This window comes from Schistocerca americana, chromosome 3 (assembly GCF_021461395.2).
Source record: "Schistocerca americana isolate TAMUIC-IGC-003095 chromosome 3, iqSchAmer2.1, whole genome shotgun sequence".
Taxonomy (NCBI): domain Eukaryota; kingdom Metazoa; phylum Arthropoda; class Insecta; order Orthoptera; family Acrididae; genus Schistocerca; species Schistocerca americana.
This window is the reverse complement of record NC_060121.1, coordinates 590,076,988-590,087,275: the sequence shown is the minus strand read 5'-3', so window position 1 is coordinate 590,087,275 and position 10,288 is coordinate 590,076,988. Positions and strand designations below refer to the sequence as shown.

The 10,288-nt window shown below is 53.1% G+C and overlaps 1 non-coding gene across 1 annotated transcript; it reads left to right on the top strand.

The window, feature by feature from the left end:
- Positions 1-9,893: 9,893 nt before the first annotated feature.
- LOC124608226 lies at positions 9,894-10,048 on the top strand. Its single transcript, XR_006978913.1, has one exon. It is a non-coding gene; the product is annotated as a 5.8S ribosomal RNA (ribosomal RNA).
- Positions 10,049-10,288: the final 240 nt, after the last annotated feature.

The window sequence follows — 10,288 nt, the reverse complement described above, 5'->3', positions numbered from 1 at the left end:
CAACAACGGCGAACCATGCGGTCCAAATGTTGTGCACTCAGCTACGTGTCGTCTCCCTATAAGAGCTGGATTGCAGTGTGGTATGCCCTGGATGGCGATCAGCATGAGCCGTCTGTTGATGTAGTGGCGCGTGTTGTCAGACGTAGTCGTCTCTTCTCACACACCGTGATAGCATGGTGCACTGCGTTCCACATCTGCGACATGCGACAGAGGCCGGTTGACAGTCGTTCGCGCAATGGACATCGCATACGTACGGGGGCCACCTTCCACGTGTTCGCGAAGCGTGCACATGTTGTTCCGTGTATGTGGGCAGACATAGTGTGTCGTGACACCTGACACAGGCATGCAACAATCGTTGAATTTGCAAATGGCGATGGACGCCTACGTTTGCTGGTGACGTTACGCAAATGAACAACTGGTAAACCGTTGTGGTGCGGTTGTTCTCGCTAGAGGTGAATCAGTGATGGCGACGATCGGTTGAGCTACCAACCGGTTGTTCCAGCGATACCCACCATGCCCACGAACGTGAATGGCATCTGGGTGTGAAGCGATACGCGGCGGTGGCTGGGTGGGACCGTCCCCGGCCGGTGAGGGGGGGCCTCCCGGCGTGCTGGCCGCGCGGTGCGTGGGCGCACGCGCTACAGCCGGCTGGTGGGGGCGGCCAGTGGCAGGCGCGCCGGCCGACGGAGGCGGCAGGCGGCGCAGCTGCGCGCCGGCGCACCCTGCACGCGGCGCCGTGCGGCCAAAGTAGGTCCTCGCGGGCCCGGTGCGAAGCGCGGTGGACATCTGCAGTGTGCTGGTCCGATTGAGGACTGTGTGCGCTGAGGATGCGCCGCCGCCCGGCGCTCGGCGCCGCGACGCCGTCTGCTGCTCGGTCGCCTCTGCGGTTCTCGCAGGTGGTTTGTATCGCAGCTGTGCGGACGTGTTGGCGCGTGCGCTGTGCTGGGAGAGTTCGCTTCGGCACCCAAGTGGGGCTTTTGTCCTTCTGTGGCGCTGGCGTTGGAGCTGCCGGTCACCGTAGGTGGCGCGTGTTGTCTCCCGCCGGCAATGCCACGACAGCACGCTCCCGGGCCTCTGTCGGCAGCGGCAAGCTCAGTTGGGAGCACGGGTGGTCGCACCTAAAGCGTCTACTCGCCAAACTCCGGGCGATTGCGCCTCTCTCGAACCCGACCAAGTACTTAGGACGGCGCTGCGCGCCGCCGGGACCTGAGAGGGTTTCGAGGTGTATGGTGCAGGGGAGCTCAGCCTCCTCCTGTTTGCAGAATAATTGAGCGGACGCTTGCGTGTTCGCGCGGGCCCCCGGGACACACTCCCGGGCGGCCGGCTGCTCAGCTCTAGTTGACGCAGCTCCCTGGTTGATCCTGCCAGTAGTCATATGCTTGTCTCAAAGATTAAGCCATGCATGTCTCAGTACAAGCCGCATTAAGGTGAAACCGCGAATGGCTCATTAAATCAGTTATGGTTCCTTAGATCGTACCCACGTTACTTGGATAACTGTGGTAATTCTAGAGCTAATACATGCAAACAGAGTCTGGCGTGAGGTCAGTCGCTTGACGGCGCGTTTCGGCGCGGGCCCGCCCGTTGCCGGCGCGCCGTAAGGCACGGAGGCTCGCACTGGGGCGTATCGCTTTCCAGTCGGGCGTGCCGCGGCAGTCCTCACTCGGGGAAGTGAAGCGTCTCTTACAGCCTCTCCTTCCCAAGTAGCTCTTTCCGCCTTCCCGTGGTGCCAGACGTCAAGCTCGGCATTCTGCCTTGCGTCAAAAGGGAGAGCTGCGACCCAACCCGATGCGAAAGCGAAGGGTGCGTGGCACAGGGGGAGCTGTGTCGAGGGACCGAACACCAGTCCCTTTCTGTTCGCAGGGCACAGACCAGCAGGTGCTCTGCATGCCGGCGACCTCGGTTGTCGGCGTGGGATCACGGCGCGAGTCGGCAAGGGTGCTTCGCCGCGCCCCTGGGTAACCGGGGCGTGTTCTGCCAAACCCAGGTGGTGGTGACATCGCCTGGGCCAGGTTAGATGGGCCCAGACCGCCGAACGACTGGGGGACCGACCCACCACCTGAGTAGGAGTGGGTCCTTGGCCTTCAGGTGGAAGCTCGGGCTAGTAGGCGGCGAAGGGCGAGGGGTGCATCCGCCTCTCCGGAGTGCGGGGTGCACTTGCCGAGGAGCGTCGTGTGAAATCGTCGACGACGGGGCCTTCGACGAGGACCAGTGCGCTGGCAACGGCGCGCTGAACCTGGCAGCTCTGATGTGCCCTTGACCTAGGGGCGAGGTCGGTGGGCGAGCTGCAAGAGTCCCCCCCCATGCCAGAGGATCCGGTCCGGGGCAAGAGACGGGCTCCCAATCCTTTTTTCGCTTGTCTACAATATGGCCGAGTCAGAGACAAGCGATTCATGTGCGCCTTCGAGGGCTTCTTTGCTTACTGTTCCCTCCCCATCAGGGGGCACGGGGCAGACCGAGGAAAGTATCAGTGACAGGCATGCCAGGATTACACAATACCTGGAAGCCAATGTGAAAAATGGCAAGATCAGCCAGGCTGCGATCTTGACGTTAAAAAATGAACTCGCCTCCTGGGCTATTGCTCATGCGAAGCTTGAGGGGCGGGTTGAAGAACTGCAGAAAGAGAATGAAAGGCTGCGCAAGCAGCCAATAAAGTCATGGGCCAATGTAGTCGCTCAAACGACACCTAAGAGCCAAACTACTAGAGATACAATTGTAAAAGTATCACAAAGACCAGATACTGCTGTCTTTTTGCGACCATTACCCGGTCAAGACACAAAAAAAGTGCAAGAGATATTCACAACAACGATTAATCCTGTAAAGGATAAAATTAAAGTCAACAAAGTAAAAGCCACAAAGAACGTTGTGATAGTTGATGTGGCAACAGTAGATGACCGAAACAAAATACTCAACAACCAAAAACTGTGCAAAGCCGTTAAATGTGAACCCCCGAAAAAGAGAAATCCGCTTGTAATTATGTACGACATACCGGTCACATTTGAAAATAATGAACTTCAAGAAACAATTCGTAATCAAAATTTTGACGATATAAGTGCTGAGGACTTCAAAAATGAATTTAAACTTAAATTCAAAACAGGGCCAAGAGACAAAGACGTTGTGCATCACGTAGCAGAAGTTTCTGGCCAGATGTGGAAAAAATTAACCTCAATGGGTAAGATTTACATTGGCTTCCACGCCATAAATGTGCGGGACTTCTTGGTGGTACCTCGCTGCCATAATTGCGGAGATCTTGATCATGTACACAAGTACTGTGAGAGGAAGTCGGCTTGCTCCAGGTGTGGAGAAGAAAATCACATCAGAAAAAACTGCAAAAATCCGGCAATTTGTATCCCATGTATAAAGAGAGGCAAAAAGACTTGCAATGCCTCCGGTCGCAACTGCCCGACGTACAGGATGCTTGAGCAGAGGCTAATATCAAGAACTGATTATGGCTGAGCCAAATACAGCACCCAGGATGCCTAAAAGAAAATCCCCATGCAAGAGGAGAAGGGATGCGGCAAGAGCAGCCCAATTCAAACAATTTCTTGCAGCACTTGCAGAAGGAAGTGATGGTAGAAAGAAAATGAAAGATGCGTGCGTCCAAACGGACTCACAAGAACAAGTGGCAGCCCCCTCTCCCTACTGCTGGGGATCGCAAACGCCAGGAAATCAGGCAACTCGCGACAGGCGTCCTGTAACGGTGGGCCGACCGGCATTCGTTCAAGGGAGTCCTGTGCTGGAATTGCCGGTGCAGGTCAATACAGTTACTAGTACAAATACACAAATAAATAGCACCAATGTGAATACTGACTCGAGACAACCAAAAGCTGTGAGAACAGCGGTTGATCCGGTCAGAATATATCCCAATCTCGAGCATTCCCTACAATTATCCCGTCTGGAGGAGCCGGCTGTCCTAACCACCGCACTGCGACATCTAGTGCGGGTAGGACATAGATACGGGCGCAAGGTCACCTTCTCGGCCATGGAGGCTGTAGACAGGGTACAACTAAAGACAATGAATCTCCCCACTGACTTCGGTGCCCTGCGTGACCTAGTAAGAAAGGTGTTTGAGAGAAGAAATGAAACCTTTAATTTAGAGGAAATATATAATCAGTCTGTCCTATCCAATGGGAGAATAGCTTACAACTGGACAAAAACCTTCCCAGAATCATATGTGCACACATATTTCCCATAGTTACAGAAATAAAGATAGGACAGCTAAACGCACACAATAGTAGACTGGTCATGCAGGAACTTCGGAGAGTGGTGGAGGAGAAGAGTCTTGATGTGCTCTGTTTGCAGGAGCCATACTCTCTTGCGGGGAACATAGCCTACGCTGCCATGAGCTGGCAAGTAGTAAGTTTTGGAGACGACCCGAAAGCCACCATCATAATAATCAACAAGGCACTGCGGGCAACAGTGCTCTCACACCTCTCGGACGACCACTGCAATGTTATTGAACTGCAGTCACCAAATGGCGTCATATATTTAATAAATATGTACTTTCAGTACGGTACAGATATTGACATGTACCTTGACCAACTTACGCAGGTGGCAACGGTGCTGAGGGGCAGAAAGGCAGTTGTGGTGGCGGACGTGAACGCCAAATCCCCCCTATGGCACAGTGGCACTCGAGATGAAAGGGGAAGCAAGCTGGAAGAGACTATTATGTCTCTACAACTCCTCATTGCCAACAGACCTGGAAACCCCCCCACCTACACAGGAGGGGGAGGGAATGGAACCAATATTGACATCACAATGATGACAGCCAATATCGCTGCCAATATACAAAACTGGACTGTTACTGACGGAGACACTACCAGCGATCACAACCTGATCACATTCACAATCACAGATCAGGAGCGCCACTGGGACATAGGGTGGGAGGTACAACTAAATTATAACAAGACCAATTGGGAGCGTCTCGCAGGAGAGTTTGACCCTCCGACATGGCCGGAAGATGACGATGACGTCAACAAACACGCCGAAGATCTGGTGGGCGCTCTTACCAGAGCGGTAAAGGCCGCTGTACCAACCAGGAGGAGAGCCGTTGCGGCTTCTCCATCACCATGGTCTGCGGAACTAGGGCAGATGCGTCAGTCTGTCAGGAGGGCGAGGAGGTATTACCAGCGAAGTGTCGTCTGGGAAGAAAAACAAAGATGGCTGCAAACATACAGGGAAGCCAAAGAGCAGTTTCAGAAAGAACTGCGAACAGTCAGGCTGGAAAGCTGGAAAAAATATGTGCACAGCCAATTGGCTATTGATCCCTGGGGCACTCCTTACAAAATAGTAAGGGAAAAAATCAGGTCGCCAATGGTGCTCTCCACAATCAGGGATGGAAATCGGATGACTGGGTCTTGGCAGGAAACTGCTGAGGTCCTTCTCCACCAACTCCTCCCTGATGATGAAGAGGAAGAGGACACAGAAGAACAACGCCTAATTAGGCAGGCTCTGCAAGTAGACTATGAGAATAACATCATGGTGTACCCTTTCTCTGAAGAAGAAGTTGCAGCCCACATTAAATCGCTAAAGAAAGGAAAGGCCCCAGGACCAGACGGCATCATCGCGGAGGTGGTGCAGTACCTCGCTCCTCAACTAGTGACACCTTTAGCAAGAATTTACAATGAGGCCCTGCGCCTCAGAACATTCCCTAAAATCTGGAAGCAGGCCAACGTTGTAATCATCAAAAAGGGGCAAGACAAAGACCCTAAAGAAGCTAAATCTTACAGACCCATCTGTCTGTTGGACCTGTTGGGCAAACTGCTGGAGAAGTTACTAGCTGACAGACTGACAGCACACCGAGTGCTGTGCGGGATGAGTGACAGGCAATTCGGTTTTCGGCAGGGGCGATCTGCGTGTGACGCAATTGCCCTCGCATCCGAGGTCTGTGGGTCGTCTCCGCACAAGTACATAGTTGGCATCATGGTGGATATCAGTGGCGCCTTTGACAACCTGTGGTGGCCCTCGCTCTTCTCCTGCCTGCGGGAGAAGGAGTGTCCAGGGCCGCTATACGGCTGTCTCAGGAGCTATTGTATGGAAAGAGAGGTCTGGCTATCGTCCCCTAGCGAGCGAATAGGCAAGAAGATCACGAAGGGGTGTCCACAGGGCTCTGTCCTGGGGCCACTCTTTTGGGACATAAATATGGAGCCTCTTCTGGAGAGCTTGGAAAACAGTGTGGACGTGCTAGAGGCGATAGCTTACGCTGACGACCTCCTTCTGCTGGTTGGCGGCCGAAGTCGCGAGGACCTCGAACCCAAAATCAATAGGACATTATCAATTCTCACGCAGTGGTGCCAGAACACGAAAATGACCATTGCGCCTAACAAGTCTACATACCTATTACTGAAAGGCCAATTGGCCAGAAATCCAACAGTAAGAATCGAGGGCTCACCAGTGATTCGGCGTCGTGAGGCCCGGTATTTAGGGGTTATAATCGACGAAAGGTGGAATTTCGCCAAACATATAGAAACAGCAACACAAAAATCACTCGAAGCTCTAAACAACTTAATCACAATAGGACACAGTAGATTCCATCTCCCACCAGAACTCATTAAGTTATATCACAATACCATTCTTGTCTCTATCATGGGTTACGGCTCCGGAGTGTGGGCACACAGGCTCACGAGGGTTGTGCCCGCTATGTCTGTGAGGAGGGTGCAACGCAACATGCTTTTGCGCTCCATCGGAGCGTACAGAACATCTCCGGGAGGGGCACTACTAGTACTTATGGGGGTGTGTCCCCTGGATATCAAAATCCGGGAACAGGCAGCCTGGTACTGGGTTAAAAGAGGAGATGTAGATAAGACTGAAAGTATCTTGGGAGTGCGGGTGGGGGACAAGTTTGCCATTAAGAGGAGAGGAGAAGAGTTATGGCAAGAACTCTGGGATGCTGACACAACAGGCCGAAGGACTTACCAGCTGCTCCCAAATATTAAAGAACGCTTCCAACTATCGCATTTCCAGCCAAGTAAGGGACTGTTGCACTTCCTCACAGGACATGGACCGTATCCGGCATATCTATGCCGATTCGGGAAAAGGGCTACCCCCTCGTGTGACTGCGGAGCTGAATGGGGTACTCCGGACCACGTGATCTATGAGTGCCCCATCTTCGATGATGTAGCCAGTGACCTAAGAAGCCAGTTGCCTCACAACAATACGTATCAATTAATCAGAGACCCCACCACATTCAACATAGTAAACCGCCTTGCCAGCGAGGTATCAGCAAAGGTCCTGCGGGAATATTTAAGGGAAAACACTTGAACAACCGGACATGACATAACTGAAGGCGACCCATCCCATTCCGCCGGGGCGTGGACTGGCCAATCGCCGTGACGGTAGGAATCCGCCACGCTCCGGAACAGGGGGAGGGAGCGCCAACACCCGGATTCGACAGTTGCGCACCGATCATGACTTAGCAATAGTTAGACCTTAAGTAGATAGTAGGCAGAAAATCTTAACAGAACTTGCAGCGATCTTCAAAAGGCCAGCCCAGTGCCAGGGGCATGCTCACTGGGATTAGCTCAGTGGGCACGGCCACACAGTAGGTTTATATAAACATCTGGCACGCCTGTAACGCTGCAGGAGGTAGTCCCTAGATTAGTTAGCAAGAGTAAAAGTAGATCTTACCCAACAAAGAAACTAACTCTTATTTCCTGTAGCAAGTAAGTTTACTAACACTAGAATAGAAGTATAAATGCTGCTAATATTCAATAAAAATGTAATGTAGAGAATTAAGACCCACTAATGTATTAGGTGGTGGGTTAATATGTAAGAAATAATTTAATGGAAAAAAAAAAAAAAAAAAAAAAAAAACAGAGTCCCGACCAGAGATGGAAGGGACGCTTTTATTAGATCAAAACCAATCGGTCGGCTCGTCCGGTCCGTTTGCCTTGGTGACTCTGAATAACTTTGGGCTGATCGCACGGTCCTCGTACCGGCGACGCATCTTTCAAATGTCTGCCTTATCAACTGTCGATGGTAGGTTCTGCGCCTACCATGGTTGTAACGGGTAACGGGGAATCAGGGTTCGATTCCGGAGAGGGAGCCTGAGAAACGGCTACCACATCCAAGGAAGGCAGCAGGCGCGCAAATTACCCACTCCCGGCACGGGGAGGTAGTGACGAAAAATAACGATACGGGACTCATCCGAGGCCCCGTAATCGGAATGAGTACACTTTAAATCCTTTAACGAGTATCTATTGGAGGGCAAGTCTGGTGCCAGCAGCCGCGGTAATTCCAGCTCCAATAGCGTATATTAAAGTTGTTGCGGTTAAAAAGCTCGTAGTTGGATTTGTGTCCCACGCTGTTGGTTCACCGCCCGTCGGTGTTTAACTGGCATGTATCGTGGGACGTCCTGCCGGTGGGGCGAGCTGAAGGCGTGCGACGCGCCTCGTGCGTGCTCGTGCGTCCCGAGGCGGACCCCGTTGCAATCCTACCAGGGTGCTCTTGAGTGAGTGTCTCGGTGGGCCGGCACGTTTACTTTGAACAAATTAGAGTGCTTAAAGCAGGCAAGCCCGCCTGAATACTGTGTGCATGGAATAATGGAATAGGACCTCGGTTCTATTTTGTTGGTTTTCGGAACCCGAGGTAATGATTAATAGGGACAGGCGGGGGCATTCGTATTGCGACGTTAGAGGTGAAATTCTTGGATCGTCGCAAGACGAACAGAAGCGAAAGCATTTGCCAAGTATGTTTTCATTAATCAAGAACGAAAGTTAGAGGTTCGAAGGCGATCAGATACCGCCCTAGTTCTAACCATAAACGATGCCAGCCAGCGATCCGCCGCAGTTCCTCCGATGACTCGGCGGGCAGCCTCCGGGAAACCAAAGCTTTTGGGTTCCGGGGGAAGTATGGTTGCAAAGCTGAAACTTAAAGGAATTGACGGAAGGGCACCACCAGGAGTGGAGCCTGCGGCTTAATTTGACTCAACACGGGAAACCTCACCACGCCCGGACACCGGAAGGATTGACAGATTGATAGCTCTTTCTTGATTCGGTGGGTGGTGGTGCATGGCCGTTCTTAGTTGGTGGAGCGATTTGTCTGGTTAATTCCGATAACGAACGAGACTCTAGCCTGCTAACTAGTCGCGTGACATCCTTCGTGCTGTCAGCGATTACTTTTCTTCTTAGAGGGACAGGCGGCTTCTAGCCGCACGAGATTGAGCAATAACAGGTCTGTGATGCCCTTAGATGTTCTGGGCCGCACGCGCGCTACACTGAAGGAATCAGCGTGTCTTCCTAGGCCGAAAGGTCGGGGTAACCCGCTGAACCTCCTTCGTGCTAGGGATTGGGGCTTGCAATTGTTCCCCATGAACGAGGAATTCCCAGTAAGCGCGAGTCATAAGCTCGCGTTGATTACGTCCCTGCCCTTTGTACACACCGCCCGTCGCTACTACCGATTGAATGATTTAGTGAGGTCTTCGGACTGGTACGCGGCATTGACTCTGTCGTTGCCGATGCTACCGGAAAGATGACCAAACTTGATCATTTAGAGGAAGTAAAAGTCGTAACAAGGTTTCCGTAGGTGAACCTGCGGAAGGATCATTACCGACTAGACTGCATGTCTTTCGATGTGCGTGTCGTGTCGCGCAACACGCTACCTGTACGGCTCGCAGTAGCCGTGCGCCGCGTGCGGAACCACGCGTGCTTCTCAAAACTAACGCCAATGTTGTGTGGTACGAGCGCTGAAGCGCTGGAGCGGCTGGCCTGCGGCACCTGGCGCCTGGCGCCGGTTTTGAATGACTTTCGCCCGACTGCCTGTCCGCTCCGGTGTGGAGCCGTACGACGCCCATCGGCCGTGAGGCCGTTGGACACAGAACGCTGGAACAGGGGCCGCCACACGCCTACGTCCCGCCTATGCAACTGTCTTGAAAGAGACAGTGGAAACTAAGAAAAGATCACCCAGGACGGTGGATCACTCGGCTCGTGGGTCGATGAAGAACGCAGCAAATTGCGCGTCGACATGTGAACTGCAGGACACATGAACATCGACGTTTCGAACGCACATTGCGGTCCATGGATTCCGTTCCCGGGCCACGTCTGGCTGAGGGTCGGCTACGTATACTGAAGCGCGCGGCGTTTGCCCCGCTTCGCAGACATGGGAGCGTCGCGGCCGCCTGTGGGGCCGGCCGCGCCTCCTTAAACGTGCGATGCGCGCCCGTCGCCTGGCGGTTCGCATACCGGTACTTACTCGGTAGCGTGCACAGCCGGCTGGCGGTGTGGCGTGCGACACCTCGTACAACGACCTCAGAGCAGGCGAGACTACCCGCTGAATTTAAGCATATTACTAAGCG